Genomic DNA, 18,528 nt, shown 5'->3' on the forward strand with positions numbered 1-18,528 from the left:
CTGCTCGTGGCTGTGTTGTTCTTAGAGGTGACTTTGGCTTGGCGAGCGTCAGATCAACCCAACAAACTCTTATTAGGCACCTACGTGCTCTAGGCACCTGCAAGGGGCCGCGGGGGAAACGGGTACTACATCCTGGCCCCACTCCGGAGGCATCCTGTGCAGGCAGGTGGGAGAGGCACATGCGCTGGAGACAGCATGAAGCCAGGGAGGTCTGGGCTGCCTGAGGTCTTAGGAGGTGTGGGGGAGCAGGTGTGGGGGAGCCAGGATGAAGGGCAAAGAGGGGACCGTGAGGGGGCCGAAAGGGAAGGTCCCTTCAAACAACAGGAGGAGCCCATTTGGAGGGCAGGCCCCTAAACTCAGGAGTAGGGTAGCCACCCACTCTAATGGTCATGATGAGACAGGATTTTATTGATCCTCGGGGCCCTGCAAATACTCAACACCTGTCATTACAGTTACTCTCACCGCCGTCAAGGAGGGACCATTACTACCCGTATACCCCACATGGTACCACTCAGGCTCAGAGAGGTTAGGTGACTGCCCAAGGTCACACAGCTAGCACGTGATGGAGCTGGGGTCAGAACCCAGAGCCTGCATACTATCCAGTGTACCTCCTGCCCTCACTGGGGCTTACCCTCCACGTGAACCGGGGAGACAGATGGCTCCCCCCCACCGAAGCTAGGGCATGACGTGCCCTGGATGGCTCAGGAGGGAGTCTGACGAAGGGCCTGGAGTGGTCAGGGTATATATGGGGCCAGCGTCCTGGTCGCAGGCTCTTGCTACAGGCCTGGCCCTGCAGCCTGGGTGAGGCTGAGCCTTGGGAGCAGAGCCAGCCTGGCACTCAGGGTGCTCTGTTGCGTCACAGATGACCTCTTCTCACCTCCCCCAGAGGCCAGGGGTCCTGGGCAGGCCCTGGAAGGACACGTCCGCGGGAGAGACACAGCAAAGCAGGGAAACAGGGCTGTGAGGGGCTCAGCCCCGTGTGAGGCCGGGGAGGGCACGGGCAGGCAGAAATCCTCCAGCGGAGGCCTGGCAGCTTGAGGCAGCCGTACGGAGCTCCAGAAGGGCCTTAATGTCAGCTTCGGAATTTGGACTTTATCCCTGGTGACAGTGGGTAGCCCAGGGAGGGCAGCAGAGGGCCGGGCAGGGTGGAGTAACTGCGAGGCAAGAAGCAGGTGGGACCCCAAAGCCCGCAGAAGGTGGGGGTGATGAGGGGGACAGGTCCAGAGATGGGTCAGGGGTTCCAACTGAGTGTCGGGTGGGGGGTGGGCATCAAGGATGACCCGGGTGCCTCCGCCAGGCCTCTGGGGGCTCGGGTGCTGTGCTGGACCAGTGGCTGCCCGAGTCAAGAGTCAATAGGAATCGACCAGGATCCCGAGGAGCCGTGGGCCCCGCCCCCTAGGAAGCCCTGACTTGGGGGAGGGGCACTGGGGCCAGGCTGCCACCACCTCGGCTCTGTCCCCCTGCTGACCTTTCTCCTTTGTCAGCAGCGCTTCCATCAATTCACCGGAAGGCTGTGCAATCTTGCCCGGCCACAGGCCCACAGCAGGGGGGGGGGGGGGGGCTCCCTCTGCCTTCCCACTTTTAAGGAGCATCTCTAGAAAGTCAGAAGCAGGGGCACCAGGGCTCTGAGTGCACAGGGGGAGAGGGAAGCCTGGTGGGGGACAGCCACAGCCCCCTGCTGGCAGATGGGAGGGGGGAGAAGAAACAGCTGGAGCGGACTGGGGGGGACTGTGGGGGATGGGCAAGGAGCATGGGTCTAGAAGAGGGCTCTATGAGGTGGGGGAAGGGGCCCCGTGGAAGCAGGTGCACCAGCCACCCCGAGAGCCACGAAGGTGGTCCACAGGGGCTGGGGGGTGCTCAGGACCTACATGGGGCTGGCATGGTCCTCTGTCCTGCTGCGCCTGGAACGGAGAGGTGTGTGGGGCATGGAACTTGCAGCACTAAAACCAGGGTGGCCCCAGGCAAACCCTAACAGCTGGGCACCCAAACAGGGCTGAATCTAAATTCAGGTTTTTAGTTCTACCACTTTCGGATCGTATGTGACCCCCCCCCCCGTGCCTCAGTTTCCTCATCTGGAACACAGAGCTTGTACGAGCACCTTGTGTACAGCTGTCATGAAGATGAAATTACACAATGTTGTAAAGTGCTCAGCATCACCCGACGCAGCATCTGACGCCAACCGTTCGACAAATGGCAGGCGGCTGCGGCTACTGCCACTCGCTGTCCCTGCTATGTGACTACCCCAAGGACTGGCTACCGCGCACTGAGCACTTGCCCCAGCCCCAGTCTAAGCCCCATGCATATGTGCTAATTTAATGTCACAGTGATTCTGGGGCAAGGCCCATCACGCCCCCCATTTTCACGGGAGGACCCGAGACACAGAGGAGCTCAGCCACTGGCCCAGGTTCTCCCACTGGCAAGTCCAGAGCCCCCAAACCACTTCTGTTTCCACTGGGCTGACACCACCGCTGGGGACCCGCAGGCCAGGGTCAACACAGTTCTGGTTCCACTGACCCAAGGGCAAGGACGGGACAAACACACAGGTGGGGCAAGTATGGCGGGTTGCTCTGGAGGGGCGTACAAAGCAACAGGCGAGGGACCCCCGTCCTCAGGGAGGCTGAGTCCCGGGTCCTCAGTCTGGGTCAAGACCTTCCCCTCTTGGTCCAAAGACATCAACCAAATTTATTAGGCTATGAGGGTCTACACATACCTCGTAGGAGAAAGCGGAGCCCCCAGAGGTACTCATGTTTCCTAGGGACCGAGGGGGCCCAGCTCTTTTGAGCTGGTACTTTCTGCAAACTACCTCATTTCATTCATACAAAAACATGACACCACCACTCAGGATGCCCGCTTCTGAGAGGAGAATATGGAGAGGCTCAGAGACTCGCTAAGGTGGCACAGCTGGATTTGCACGGGGCCAGCTCCAAAGTCTGGGCTCCTCTTGGCTGCTCACGTGACAGGATGAACAGGCAGCGTGACGGCAGGAGGACACAGCTTGACCATCGTGTTAGGACTTGAGGTGAGCACCAGGTAGCTCTGAGGATGAGGGGCACAGCCCCCCTCCCCCTAGAGTTGAGGTTGCCCAGGAGAAACTCCGGCAGCTCAAGGAGGGGACTTGAGGTGAGCACCAGGTAGCTCTGAGGATGAGGGGCACAGCCTAGAGTTGAGGTTGCCCAGGAGAAACTCCGGCAGCTCAAGGAGGGGGCCCAAGGGATCCCTGGGTGGCGCAGCGGTTTGGCGCCTGCCTTTGGCCCAGGGCGCGATCCTGGAGACCCAGGATCGAATCCCACATCGGGCTCCCGGTGCATGGAGCCTGCTTCTCCCTCTGCCTGTGTCTCTGCCTCTCTCTCTCTCTTTGACTATCATAAATAAATAAAAATTTAAAAAAAAAAAAAAAAAAAAAAAAAAAAAAAAAGGAGGGGGCCCAAGCACGCAGGGGTAGGGTGGCCAGCCCAGAAGGGTTCTGCACCCAGGGAAAGAGGGGGTGAGTGCTGGGGCTCAGGCAGGGGCCCAGCGCCCCAATGCCTGGTAGTCAGGTAGGCCTTGCAGAGACCTCTCTTCGGTCTTGGGAGTCGAGCGTGCAACGCCATTCCTGCCGTGACCGCAGGAAGTCCTCCGCACAAGGAGCTGCAAGCTCACAAAGCAATTAGCTCGCGGCACCCAGGAAAAAGGTCGCCGAGGTGGGCAGGCAGGCGCTCACTGGGCAGGGGCCCTGGGAAGCTGGGCCTGGTTATTTTTAGCATCTTGATTCAAGAGGAAGGAGGCCCTCCTCCCCACCAGGTAAATGTCAGGACGATGACAGACCTAGCCAATTAGAGCCGCTGGAGCTAAGGAAGAGCGACAGTGACGGGCATCCCGGTCCTCGGCTCCTCGGCCCCTGGGCTGCGTCCTCCATCCTCCACCTCCTCTTCCTATAAGGCCCTGGCTCTTCAGCCTCCTGGCCGCAAACAGGCAACACGGGCTTGGTCCCCAGAGGAGCCTGACCGAGGTGCTAGGACCCGGGTCTGCCTTCTGGCGTGCCTGTGTGCACGACCCTGGCCCAAACTCCTGCCTTCTCTCCCCAGACTGCAGTTTCTGCAAAACAGGCCTCCCCACAAAGCCCACCATTTCATTATTTACGAGGGTGACGGGAGGCAGGGTCACGATGAGGCTTCGCGTGAGGGTGGCTTGCCCTTCCTGCCGTGGGTGACTGCCGTATTCCTGCAGAAGAGAGTTCTGTGCTTCTGAGCGGGAACCCTGGCCGGCCCCGGGCCGATGGGGCCTGAGCTGGCTGCTGTGCAAACTGCTAGAGATGTTTGCGCAATCTCGGGTACTAGGTGTCCAAGAGCCTGTGGCCGCCACCCCGCTGATAGCAGAGGGTGAGGGAGGCTGCTGTGGGTCAGTGGAGGCCCAGCAAACAAGCCGGGCTCAGCCCGGGGCTCCGCGGAGGGCCTGCGCTCGGGGCAGCACCAGGCGCAGCGTCCACAGCACATCACAGGCCTGTTGCCAGCTGCGGGACTCGAACAGTCACCTCCTCTGTGTCCAGCTCTGAGCTGGCCTCCAACCTTCCGGAGGCCATGGACCCCCCACTTGCCTGAGAGCAGGAAAGTGGCCGTTGGCCATAGGAAGGACAGGGGAAGCCCACCCCACGGACTCTCAGCTCTGGGGGCTCCTCTGGAAGCCAGACCCTTAGCCCTTAGGGGGTCCGCCCCAGGGGGCCCCATGCCCCATCCTGCCAGATTAGGGGGGACTCCTCGCAAACCCCTGGAGTCTGAGGTCAGCTCTGCCCAGCCAAAGAGAAGCCCTGGGTCCTGCAGCAGCATCCTCGCCATTGGCCACCAGCTCCCAAGGAGCCTAGGATCTTGGCACCTGCCCACACCCTTCCACTGAGGCACTCCAGGGAGATCGGAGGGAAACTGAGGCACAGAAGTGGGGCAGGAGTCTGCTCAGGGACTTAGCAAGTTAGAAGCCAAGTGCAAACTCCCTTCTTCTGCCATCTGGCCTCTAGGGGGCATGTCCACCCCATTTCCTTTACTGCCCAGGCTCAGGCCTCCATCCAGCCCCGCAGACCTGCCCCCACCCTCACCCTGTGTGTCCCCCTCAGGACCTTGGCCCAGCTGGTCCCTTTGCTTGGAATGCTTTCAATTCACAGTCACGACCCTTCTTCAGGGTCCGGCTGCAGCCCCACCTCCTCCAGGAAGCCCTCCTTGACCCCAAAGTCCTCTGGAACCCAGGCATTTTTTTTCTGGATACCACACAGATCCGCAGCTGCTGGGTACCCTGTGGCTCGGCCAAGGGGGCTGACAAGGGACACGAGAGGTCCCTGGTTTCCCGCGCCTTTACTACTGTCCTTTCCCAACCCCTGTATCTTGTCAGCTTTCAAAGAGGGCCCCGACTCCGGAGCATTCTCTCCACCCTGGCCTCTGGGCCACTGCAGTCTCTAGCGCTCACTCCTTTCTCGTGGTAGAGATGGGAGAAGCCCTAATGGTCATAGGCCTTGGCAGGAGGTGGTGATTACAGGAGGTGGAACACAAAAGAGGCTTAACAGAGCCAGGGCTGAGGGTGCCCTATGCAGTTCTCATGTCCCGGTTCTGGGCGGATCTCTGCAGACCCTCAGAACTTCCCAGGCCCCTAATCCTTGTGCCCCTGGGCCCTTGGGGGTTGGTCCTGGCCCGAGGCCAGGTCATCACCCCCCACTGCAGGTCCTAGGCCTTGCCAGGGTCTGCCCCTGTCATGCTTCCCAAGAACTGAGGGTGGCAGCGGGCCCAGCTGAAAGCATGGAGCGCCACACTGGGCCACACTTCAGTTTCCCCATCTGTACCATGAGGCACAGCGCCAAACAATCTCTAAAGACTATTCCTCCCCAGGGCAGCTGGGATGCTAGGCTTCAAATAAAGATGCCACTCTTGCAGCCACACCCAGTATCTGCTCCCTCCTCGCAAGGTCACTGAGGCTTGGGACCTGGGACACAGGGCATGGGTGTGGTTGTCCTCACCCCAAGTGTGTGGCTTTCTGACCCGAGGGAGACCGACTCCAGCGCTTACAGAACCAGGTGAGCAAACATCAGTGGCAGGGAGGAGCCCCTGTGGTGAGTAACACCCAGGGAATCCTTCCCGGCATAATTTAGCAAATCCCAGCCTGTCCTTGGAGGATCCTGTTGGGGGTCCCGGTCAGAGGCCCCTGTGGTGCATGGAGAGCTCTGCATACCTACGGGGTGATCACATCCAACGGGCGGGGCTCACACTGGACTCTGGGAGAGCCAGAGAGGGGCCCAGACCTTCCCTCCCACCCTTGGGGGAAAATGCCTCCTGCCTGGCCTGATGGCCTCATGCACCTGCCACTGTGATGCTGGATGACCCTGACTGGTCTCTGGGTTTCCCTGTCCCTACTACATCACTCAACAGGTTCGCCCATGTCCCCCTTCCAACCCCACGCCCGGGCTAAGGTCAGGTCCGCATCAGGGAGGGGTGCAGATGGGGGTAACAGAGGGTAGCCCCTGGGCTCTGCTCCAGGGCGGCTTCCCATTCCAGTATTTTGAAAGACTGGCTTTTCCTCCTGGTAAAGAGCTCCAGCCCCTGGCCCAGGAGAGGCCCCAGGGGTGCCTGGGGTGCTGCAGAGGGCCCAGAGGAGCTGGGGATCCAGGTGCTGGAGTAAACAAACCCCAAGCCCTGCTCCTCCCTGCTGTCACCATCTCTGGGTGGATCGGGAGCCCCAGGGAGTGGGCCAAAGCCCAGCCTCCCTTCCTGGCCTTCCCAGAGCTGCTACTGCTGCTTGACAGCCCTTTTGGCTCCCTGCTCTCTACGGGGTCAAGGTCAAACTCTGGCCCCGGCCTTTGATGCCCTTGGGGGCTGCCTCAGAATCTACTTCCTGTTGTGGCTGAATGCATCTTCCTCTCCAACTGGACGTCCCACTGGGTGAGTCCTGCCCAACTGTGCACAGACCCCAGGAAGACCCCATTCTTATGCTCTGAGTGGGGACCCACCCTCCTCCTGGAGCCAGTGCTCCCCGCCTGCCTCCTCTAGTGCCGGGGAAGAGCTGCTCCCCCCAGATCCTGCTGCCTTCACACGCTGAGGGCGCCCTGCTAGCGTGCTCTGCACTGGAGACTCTGGGACTTCCAGGCTCAGGGCTGTGCTCACTCAGCGTCTCCAATGCAGCTTCAGCTTTGGAAGCCAGCGCCTAGCAGTGTATCGGAGCCTGGTAAATGTTCAACACGCTCCGTGAATGGATCACCGGGAAAGACGCAAGTACCTGTAGCAGACGGTACCACCTGTTGTGGTGTCAGATAGAACTGGCCCGAATCCCAGCTCTACCAACAGCTCTGTGACCCGGGGTATGCTTCTTACCCTCTCTGTACTTTGTGTTTCCTTATCCGTATAATAGGATAATCTCAGTTTTGTCGGGCTGTCGCAGCTCTGGAGACCACTGCAGTCTGTGAACCCCGACCTGTCCCAGCCTTCTGGTTCCACGTACCAATATATAAGTGCTCAGAGAAGGGCAGCAACTTGTTCAAGATCACACAGCAGGTGGGCAGCAGGGCCCAGGCTTGAGCCAAGTCCTGCTCAGACCGCCTGCCAGTGCTGCCCCGCCGACCCAGAGAGTGGCCCACCTCGGGGAAGGAATGATCTACGGGCTGTAGACCATCTCCAGCTCCAGCCGGGGTCAGGGCTGTGAGCTCAGGGCAGGCTCCCGAGGCTGGTGGTGGAGAGGCCTGGGCCGCAGGCAACAGATTCCAGGAAAGGAGAACGGGGTGTGCATTCTCAGCTGGCGCTGAAGACGGACAGGCATGCCACATGGGGACCCAGGAATGCCAGCCCTGCGTGGCCACGGCCAGGCCCGCTGTCAAGGTCTTTGCAGCCAGCCCCAAACCTGCCTCCCACCACGTAACCCTGGAAGTCTGCTGACTGACAGCTGATGGTGTGCATGCTGGCAGCACGAAGTCACAAACCAAGGGCTGGAGGCGCTGGCCGGGGAGTGTGGCTGTCACCCACAGCCCTGCCCACAGAGCCGGAATCAGCAACTGTTTGTGATTACCTCATGAAACTCGAATCCAGCCCAACCCCAATCCTGCTGTCTCCCTACGTCCTTTCTTAAATGACACCAACCGTGTCACACACAACCCCCCCCCTCCCCCCGCCACAGCCATGTGCCCATAGCACTCGGGTCAGCTCCAATCACCATCCTCCAGCGGCTCACCCACCATCGAGCCTGACGCGGTGGAGGGCTCACCACGTTCTAGGCGCCGCGGCAAAGGTTCACATAGCTTAGTTCCCCGAGTTCCTCACACCCCAGTGAGACTTGTCTTATCATTACCCCGATTCTAACCATAAGGAAATAAGGCACAGAGAGGGCAAGCCACTAATCTGGCTGTGCCCAGCCTCTGTTGGCTGGTACGGCCCAGACCAGCTTGGGGCTTTCTCACCTCTCTGGCTGATGTGGGACTTGCCCGAGCTTCGGAACCACATGCATCTGGCTCCAGGCCGCCTGGCTGCGGGAGCTGGGCCAGGTCACCCGCCGGGAGAAGCAGGGCTGGGGCTTGGCCTGTTCCAGCTGGCCAGACCTCCAGCTCCACCAGGCCCTCGTCGGCACCCCAGGGCACCTCTGGGGTCTCTACTGGGCTGGAGGCCGGAGCTCTTTCCCAGGGGGGAAAAGCCAGTCTTCCAGAATGCTGAAATGAGAAGCCATGCCAGAGCAGAGGCCAGGGCCCTGCTTCTGTCGCCCCGGTCTGCTGTGGGCCTGCCCGCAGTCTAGGTGCTCAGGCGGGGGCTGCACCTCTGAACCTCAGTTTTCCATCTGGCAAGCAGCACAGGGCCACGCAAGGGCTTGTCCAGTGGTCTGATGGAGTGTGAAAGAGCTTTGCACACCGTAGATAAGTCTACAGCACAAGTCACGGCAGCTCCCGGAAGGGTCCCCGGGCAAAGGTCGGGAAGGAGGGGCGGGGGTCACAGAAGGCACCACAGCAGCTTCCCTACAGGAGTGGGTTTGCCAAGCAGAGACGGGCAGGCAAAGGTCAATCGGGCAAAAGACTCTGCCAACAAAACACAGAGCAGACCCTCCCAACCACCTCTGCCCTTGGTGGATTTGGCAAAGCGCAGAGAAACCAGGACCCAGCGGTCAGGGAATCCCTGGACATCACTGCCTTAAGGGAGGGCTATAATCCCACCCGCATGGAAGCCAGCGTCCCGGGCTGCTGGCAGGAGGGCCACACCTCTCCCCTTGGCAGACAGCACTCCCGGAGGTGACAGGGACTCGACCGAGGCCTCTGGGCTGGTACGCTGCTGGTGGACACTGCGCACAAACTCAGCTGGCACTTGATCCCGCAATCCAGACGTTTAATACGGCTGGGGCGGGCTGCTGGCTCCGTGGGCAGCACCCTGGGGCCCCAAGCTGAGCAGGACCCAGTCCCAGTTTGACGCGCTGCGCCACCACCGTCCTGAAATCCATAATCATTTATGAATGAGCCTCTCGTTTTTTGTCTTGCAAATTACGTAGGGTCAAGATCCTAGTAGATTGTTATGGACGCGGGGCGGGTGGGGGGGGCGCAGGGCTAGTGAACAAAACTTCCACCTCTCTGGGACTTTCCAAGAGCTGGGCTCGGTCCCTCGAAAGCAACCCAGCAAGTTTGTCCTCACCTCCCGCCCGTCTGCTGGACGCCCCTCCCAGATTCTTCCCACACGTGAACTAACCCCCCACACCAGGCAGACCGACGCCTCCCTGTGCCACGGAAGCTTTGACCGCTGAGAAGCTACCGGGCCCCAAACGTTCCTTCTCTTCGGGGCACACCCCTCCTTGTGCACGCTCGGGAGAGCATCCTGTGCACGTGCGTGGGAATGCATGCGTCATGAAAGCCTGGGCCCGTCTATCTGTCGTAAGAGCATCAACATAGTCGTTTGCGAATGCGTGTCCAGGAGTGTGCACGTGTATGCACGTCTACCCGTGTGCACATGTGCATATCTGTCGCATGCATGAGTCATGTCTGCACATGTGTGCTCCACTGTGTATCACTGCATGCACCTGTGCACACACAACAGCTCCTGCGTGGGTGTGCACGCACATCTGCATACCCTGGGACTGCATGGACAGGCTTATAAGCACACGTGAGTCTGTGAGTGTGGGAGTCACACCTGTATCCCTGGACTGTAGGTTTGGAGAATCCCCTGGAACTTCTATCAATACCTGTAGATGAGACATTGGGCCCACGTGTGACGATAACACCACCCAAATCATCTTCCTCCTCACGAAAATCACGGGCCCTCTCAGACACCCACTGGGCCACAGCCGGGTCCACCACCTCCCAGAAGCCCTCCTGGACCCCAGCCTCCCCACACTCCCTCAGAGCTCTCTCATTAACCCCCACCCCACACCAGGGCAGCTTTCTTGCCCTCCTGCCCCACCGCCGTCCTGCAACCTCCCTGCCTCAGTGTCTCCTGTTCTCACTCCCACTCTCTGCCCATTGTTCCGGCCCTAACTGAGGCATCCGACCTCTTGCTGCGCCCTTGGACAGTCCTCCAAGTCTCCCTGCTCTCAGCAGGGCCTTTCCAGTAGCCTCTCTGACACAGGCCTCTCTCACTCAGAACCCTCCATGCACCCGTACCCCACCCCACCGCCCTTGGGCTCCAGTTCTCCATCCTGGCATCTGTGGCCTTTAACAGCCTTTCCATCCCCTTGCCAACCTCATCCCCCATCCTGCCAGGCTCTGCTACCCATGCCCTGCTCCTGTCTCCTTACTTTTGGGTTACCTCCCCCAGAACGCCCCCATCTAACCTCTCAATATTGTCCACTCCACTGGTACGGGGCTTGCACAACATGTGTTGTGATTTCCCAGCTTCCCGGCCAGGGCACAGAATGAGATCAGCCCTTTCCCCCTATAGCCAAGGGCCTGACATCGGGCCTGGCATACAGTAAGGGCTTGATAAAAGCTAGGGAAGCAAACGAGGGAGGCAGAGGGGAGAGAGAACCTTACCCAGCCAGCATGCTCCCCTCTAGAAGGGGCCCTAGGTACCACCTCGGGGACCCCAGAGGCCAGGCCTGATTCATGTCACATCGCATCCACAAACCATGACCCCAGGAAACTGCAGTCACTGTTACCTTGTAAAAGTCCCCTCCCTTTGCATTGAGTTGAGGACGTGGCACTTCTGAAGACCCCATGATGGCCTCAGTTCTTGCCCCCACAAGGAGGCTAGCAGAGGTGGGCAAGGCCAGGGACGGAGCCATCCAGGGATGAGGGACTGGGGCACTGGAGCCACACAGACCCATAGGTGAACCCCAGGGCGGCTCAGCCAGGTACATGGCCTCGGGCAACTTGCTTCCGGACCACAAGCCTATACGATGGACAGGATATGAGCACCTGCCTCTCAGGCTGGTGTGTGGGTGGAAAAGAGCTGACAACCACACGGGGCTCTGCGCGGTGCCTGGCACACAGTGAGGTGCCCGGCACGTCAGCACACCCACCACTATTGCTCTCCAGTACAGATGGGAGGGCCGGGGCCCTGGCCGTGCAGGGACGAGGCCCGCCTAAGGCTGCATGGCACCTGACATCAAAGTCCCAGGCCAGGCAGCCACCACCGCCACTGCCTGGCTGCCTCTGAGAGGAGGACACCAAGGAAGAAGTGAAAACTGAGAAATAAGCTCCCGCCCAGCTACCAGCTCCCTGGGCCCCACGGCGCCAGCCCGTCCTGCTCACCTGCTGGGGCCTCTGCGGACGACCAGGACTCGAGGCTGCCAAGGGCGTCAGGAAGAGGAGGCCGAGGTGGGAAGAGGGCGGTGGCCTCCGCGGTCCGACGAGGTCGAGCACAGCACTGCGAGTCCTGTGGGACAGACCAGAGGGCACGGTGAGCTCCGAGCCAACGTGGTGGGCGGCCCTCGCCGGATTCACTGACCTCCAGAGCCTGCCTGCCTGGGCTCCTCTGGCATCTGTGAAGGCTGGGCGGGCCCATCCAAGTGGGGCCATCCCAGAAACTGGACGCTGCTCCCCACCTCCCCAGCCAGGGCCTAACTCCTGAACTTCAAGTTAGAGGCCCGGCCCTGGCCCCAGCACCGAGGGCCGCCCCTATGAAGCCTGGCACCACAGCAGCTGCAGCACACCTGTACGCACACGTACACACACACCTCTGTGCTGCAGCTGGCCCAGGATCCCAGGTCCCGGCCTTGGGACGTGTCCGGTGCTGTGCTCGGAGCCCCATCCCTGACTTCCCAGTGTTTCAAAGCCCGGCAGGCTTCGAGACTCTGCTCAAGGGCCTCCGCAGGTCCATCCCAGGCCTGCCCCTCCTTTCTTCGTTCACCTCCCAGGGGCTTGGGGTCCGGCTGACCGTGTCTTCTCCAGCTTTCTGGAGGCCAGTCTCATCCCTGGGCAAAGCTCTGGGACAACAGGAATGAGGTCTACCTCATTCCTCTCCTCAGAGGCCAGTAAGGTCAGTGACGGCCAGAGGGATGGATGGACAAATGAGTGACCAACGGACGGTACAGTGAAGGCATTCTGTGAACAAGATGAAGAAAACTGGCCAGCTGACGTGTGTCCTGAAATCAGGAAGCCCACTGAGCTCTCCAAGGGCCTCCTGATGTTACCCCCACCCCCCACCCCAGTAGAGTCTACAATACAGCCTTCAGGCTGTGGAGAGGCAAGAGACTTGGTGAGGTTGACACTCTGTTGATTCAAGGCCCAGATGGGGAAGGGTTTCCTCCCGGGGTCCCACAACAAGAGACAGGCAAGGCCAGAGGTAGGACCCCAGTCTCCTTGGGGACTGCTTTACCCACTGCCCAGAGCTGTCGCAGATGGAGGCCACCATGGCGGCCCCTCTGGCTCCTGTGTCCTCGTGTGTCAGCTTCTGACACGGGTGACCAGCTTCTCTGGGTGTTGGGAGTCAGGGAGGCCATCTCATGGGACGGCCCTATATCCTCGGGATAGAGGCCTGTGGCTTGAGGTGGGTCCACTGGGGACATCAGAGGGAGCCTCGGGGTCAGAGATCTTCAGCCAGGGGGACTTTCTAAAAACCCCACTGACACCTTGCTCCCCTCCACCAAGCCTTGGTGGGCTTCCCAAACACTGCTGGAAGGGCGTATGCACTGGTCACCACCTTAGAAACTAGTTTGGAAGTATCTCCCACCTTGTGGCTTGTCAGCAACCCAGCAACTCCACTTGCAGAGATACGTGTGGGCACCTGAAGATGCTCACTAGAATGTTCAGAGCAGTGCTATTCCTAATAGCCAAAATAACCCCAAAAGCCTCTCGAATGGCCACTGAGCATAGAAGGGACAGCTGGTGTACCCACACAATGGAATAAACACCACACAGCAATGAGGACAAAGGATCTGCAACTAGATCCAACGACAGAGAGAAATCTTACAGACCTAACAACCAAAAGAAGCCAGACTACAATAGAGAACATACTTAAGGGGCCCCATTGGCAGGAAGGTCAAGAACAGACAAACTAGTCCGTGCTAGTGGTTGACTTAATATGGGGACAGATTCTTTGCAGCAGTAACTCCTACCAAGTTGCAGGGAGTCTACTCTCCATCCCCTGGATCTAGGCTGGACTTGAGACTTGTTTCGACCAGTAGGGTTTTAGTGAAAGGAACATTTTTCTGACTCACAGAGACTAGGCCTTAAGGGGGAATGCTGTTTATGGCCTTGATCCCTGTCGGAGGCCAGACTCTCCTCCTGGAGGATGGGGGACGACTGAGGCAGCTCAGCCCACAGCCAGCACCGACTGCCAGATGTGACTGAATCCATCGCCAACCTTCTGGTCGGGTGACTGAAGTCGCATGAGCCCAGGGGAGACCAGCAGACGGTCTGCCCAGGCAAACCCCAGAGCAGGGAAATAGAATAAATGATGGTCGTTTGCTTGAAGCCACTAAGTTTTGGTGTGGTGGTGGGGGGGGGGGTTGTTGGGCAGCCATAGGTGGTGGAGAGCACGCTGCTGGAAATCAAGAGTCAGTGGCCTGGAGGGGAAGCGGTGACTGGGAGGAGGCACACAGGGGGCCCCAGGGGGTCCAGAATGTTCTTGATCTGTGTGGGGGTTACACGACTGTGTTCGCTTCGCGACAATTTGTCAAGCTGCGCTTCGGATACGCACACTTTTCTGCGTGGATGTAATACTTCAATAGAAGCTGAAAACCAACCAACCTTCTGTGTGTGTGTCTCTCTCTTTTTTAATGAATTTTATTTTATTTTTTAAGATTTTATTTGTTCATGAGAGACACACAGAGAGAGGCAGAGACACAGCAGAGAGAGAAGCAGGCTCCATGCAGGCTCCAAGTGGGACTTGATCCCACTCCGATGGGGCACTTGATCCCAGGACCCCGGGATCACGCCCTGAGCCGAAGGCAAACGCTCAACTGCTGAGCCACCCAGGCGTCCTCCTTCTGTGGCTCTCCCCCCAGGTGCACCAGGCCCAGCCCCGCCCTGGTCTGTCCACCTCCCTAGCCCAGCCCTTGCCTGCTGGCCTCATCTCACTTTCCCCTGCACACTCACAGGACTACCTCACGCCTCTGCACCTGGGATGCCTTTCCTTTTCCATCCACGATTCAAGCCCGAGGGCAGGTGGCACCTCCTCCTGGAAGTCTTTCCTGACTGCTCCCAGGCTTTGCCCAGGTGTCCGGATTTACACAGCTCTCTCTCACTCTCTCTCTGGGCTGGGCCTTCCTGAGTACAGATTAGTCTTCTGCTCTGCCTCCCGGGCCCTCAGAGCTCTGCAAGAAAGAGGGTTGGGCAGCACCTTTCCTCCTCTTCCACCAGGGTCGAGACCTACACCCCTCTCCTCCTCAGAGGGATGCTGTGATGGCCAGAGCAGGTGTCGGTGGGGGGACGGCAGCCTGGTGACCACAAGCTGGGTTGTATGCCAGCACCTCCCAGGACCTAGGCTTCTCCCACATACATGGAGGGTGCGCCGAATGACAAGGAGGGTCTCCAGGACGGAGGAGGGCTTGAGGGCAATGACACCTGTGAAATGCGTACCACTCCCCCACTCTTAACGATCTATTGAAGTAAAAGAGCGGCATGCAGGCCGTCCTTGCTGCATCTCTGCTGAAACAATGCAAAAGACCGGGCAAAGCAAGCGAAGAGCTGTATTGCCAGACAGATGGGGCCTCAGCTCTGCTACAAATCCTCGGATGTACTCACTTGTCTCTATCAGCGCCTAGTGAGAAGGAGAAGCCCTCCCCTGTCCTGGCTCCCACCCTGGGAGGTGACTGGGGTCTCAGTGGACCCCCAGCACCAGGGCCTCAATCCCCTGATGCCCCTCTCTGGGCCCCGTGCCCCATCTTTGCAATTCCAGCTCTATTCTTAATGGATGCGTGACCTTGGGGGGAGTTTCTTCTGGTCTCAGATCCCTCACTGTCATCCCAGAGAGATCTGGCTTAGTCAACAATCTCTGATGAGTCACATTTTTCTCTCCCGCAGGAGGACTGGCCCCTGACAGGCTGAGGCGGTTCTGAGGCCCAGGTCTCTTTCTGCCTCCCTCCGGGTCCCCGCTGTGCTGGTGATGGTGTCTACTCACCCCCTCCTGACCTCCCCATGCCTGGGTGATCCCTGGGATATTTTTCTCTGGTCCCCAGAGTGCTTTTCTAGGAGAGGAAACTCCTTGTCCAGCAGAGAGGAATGGAGAAGCCAGGGGAGGGCCAGCACGGGAGAGGGTAGGACACCAGATCCCAGGGGGGGTGGCCTGTCCTATGGCAGAGGTAATGCCACACCCATGAGCCTAACATCAGAAGAAACCCTGGACCGGAGCACACTTCTCACAGGTGGGTGTGCTGTCTCCCAAGCCTGGACCCGGGAGGTGTGCAAGCAGAGGGAGCAGCCATGGATGGGGTGCTTGGGTGCGCCGTGAGCATGGGCACTAGAGCTGGACTCCCAAACTCCTCCGCTTATAAGCATCACCTGGCCTGCCTGGTAAACCCACAACTTCCTGGCACCTCTCCCTGGAGAATGGAAGAAGGCAGTGGGTCTGGAATGCAGCCCAGAAATTTAAATTTTTAACAAGTCCTCCCAGGTGATCCTTTGCATCTGGAAAGTTTGGGGGAGCATCAGCAGATGACCTTCCTGGTCCCCTTGGGCCTGGAGATTAGTGATTCCGAGTTCCCCACTCCAACACCACCCCTATCCCATCTGGAAGACAAGGCTGGCAGCAGCCTCACTGCATCCTTAAAATAAAAATGATTTAAAAGCTTTAGAAGGGGGCAAGGATGTCAGGGGGAGGGGGGCTCTCAGCCCACAGTAGTACTGGCTGAAGCTCCTTCCTAGCCCCCCGGGGCCTCCCAGAGTCATCCAGAAAAGCTCAGCATTGGGGTGGGGGGGCGGCGAGCTGACAGCTGTTCAGCTGCTGCTCAGTGAGACCCGGAAAAGCAATTATCTTGCTCTTAGCAGAGAGGCGCTGGCTTTTACCCGCCCCCTCCCTCCCCCTCCCTCCCACCTTCTCTCTCTCTCTCACACACACACACACACACACACACACACAGGCACACACACGCACACACGTAGGCCACAGGCCGCTGGCTGGCTCTGAACCGGCCTCCCCCACCCCCAGCCTCCAGATCCCTCTGACTTGCTCAACCTCCATCCTCAGAGCCCGTTTCCAACACTTAAATCATTTAGCCCGCTAAACCGGAGACGGCAAAATGGGTGCTATTTCTTAAAAACATACAGAGAGCGTATTAAATTATTGATAGCCATTAAACAGGGGGAAAAAATTAAACAGCTCTCAGCTCTTATCAATCATTCATGCAGTTTCCACTGGGGTGTTTTCTGGAGAGTGATCACACAGCCAACCCAGGGAGCCGGCTCCTGCCGGCAAGGAAGGCACTGGGGTGCATGGAGGCGGGCGGGGTCCCTGGCCTCCACCCCCAGCAATTCCTGGGGCCCAGGATGTTGGGTGGGGTGGGGAGGGAGGGAGGGAGGGGGCTGGCCAGGGAGGTCAGCCTCTGCACTGGCCAACTCCCCCCTCCCCTCTCCACCCCCATCATTAACAAAGGGACCCTCCAACGCTGCCCTTAGGAGCCCCTTCATCAGATCCAGTGGATCTGATGGCTTTCACTGAGCACCTACTATGTGTCAGACACACAAGGGGTGCAGATAAGCTGGAAGCACCCAGGTCACTGTGGGAGCCCTCTGCAGGGAATGGCGACCAAGCGACATTGCGATGACAGGGGCCCCTGATGGAGATCCAGAGGGTGACTCGGATGTAAAGGGGGCAGCGTCGGCTGCAGGAAAAGACTTCACCAGAGAAATAATTCTTCTTGATTAAACTCCCGCCCAGAGGGCAGCCCTCGGAGGGGTCCAGGGCAGTGTCCAGTGTGGGCAAGGGCACCGCGGCCTGTGTCTGAGCGCCCTGTCCATCCACAGCCCTGTGCATCTTCAGGGGCAGTAACTGACTGCCCTGCCCATGTGGGGTCAGAGGCTTGGATGTCCCCTCAAGCCTCTCCTCCAGGCACCGTTCGAATCCAGGCCAGGCCCCTGCAGCGTGGACAGGCAGGAGGTTGGGGTTCACCCCCGATGGCCAGGGCAACGGCACCTCCTCCCCTGTACACAGATCCATTTCCTGGCCCTGATCCAGGACACCTAAGCCAGTGTGACGCAGGCCACGGAGGCCACAGGGCCGGGACACTGCCCGGTCTCCCAGCCACAGACAGGCCTGGCAGCGGCAACCTCTGGAGGTGAGCTCCCCGCGGCCGCTGAGCTGTGCCAAGGACCCGGGCACCAGGGCTCCAGGAGCCAGCAGACACTCGACACCGCCCCGCCTCTCCGCGCAGGGACCATCCACAGCCAGGGGCCATCTGAGGCTCCGGGGCCAGGCTGGGCTCCTGGCGGCCACCACAGGGAACAAAGAGGCAAGGCCCGTGCCCGCCCCAGCCCCTGCGCCCGGCGCACTGGGAGAGCCACATTCTTGAACGCCTTTCAGAAGCTCTCACTTCTCAGGAGCCGGGAGCCGGGAGGAGGCCCTGCCAAGTGTTGATAGCACCCCCGCCAGAGAAAGCTGCTGTCACGGGGAAACATTCTGGGGAGAGCGGTTGTTTACCACCAACGCCTGGGACTGTCAAGAAATAATCAGAAGAAATTAAATTTGCAGAGTTGAAGATCTAAAGGGAAGCCTCCTCCCCGAGCCCCTGGACATTTCAACCTGGGAGGATTAGGCTCTTTCATCTGATTGGGAGAAATATCCTACAATCTGCAGAACATGGGGGGATGGAGGTGAAATGTGTGCAACCAGCCAGGACGGGGCCAGGGGGACCCCGAGCCGTGTCTGGGCCCCGGCAGTCAGCCTCCCCTCTCTGGGTCCCGGTCTGCTCATCTGCAAAGTGACAGATACACACTTGGAATCAGTGACCACATGGTCCTACGGGACGGGGTAACCTCCAGGCCATCGACCCAGTCTGCAAGGGACACGCCAGGGGCTGGAGGGTCTGAAAAGGTGGCCAGCCACCTCCCTGCCCCTACACTGACCTCCCGGGCTCACACTCGCAGCACCCCGCCCCTGGACTGCTAACCCCTCCCTCCAGCCCACCCCCACCCAGGCAGGTACAGGTACGAGGGACAGGGACGCGGGCAGGGCTCGCGCACAG

General features: G+C 59.6%; 1 protein-coding gene across 4 annotated transcripts in view; it reads right to left on the reverse strand.

The window, feature by feature from the left end:
• The window catches only part of ZMIZ1 (zinc finger MIZ-type containing 1), a 230,984-nt gene that overhangs the window by 172,091 nt on the left and 40,365 nt on the right, over positions 1-18,528 (reverse strand). For all 4 annotated transcript variants that reach the window (XM_041748268.1, XM_041748269.1, XM_041748266.1 and 1 more), the window contains exon 2: positions 11,660-11,783. The gene's annotated coding sequence lies outside the window, so the exon portion shown is untranslated. The remainder of the gene's footprint in view (positions 1-11,659; positions 11,784-18,528) is intronic.

The sequence above is a fragment of the Vulpes lagopus genome, chromosome 3 (genome assembly GCF_018345385.1).
Source record: "Vulpes lagopus strain Blue_001 chromosome 3, ASM1834538v1, whole genome shotgun sequence".
NCBI classification, from domain to species: Eukaryota; Metazoa; Chordata; class Mammalia; order Carnivora; family Canidae; genus Vulpes; species Vulpes lagopus.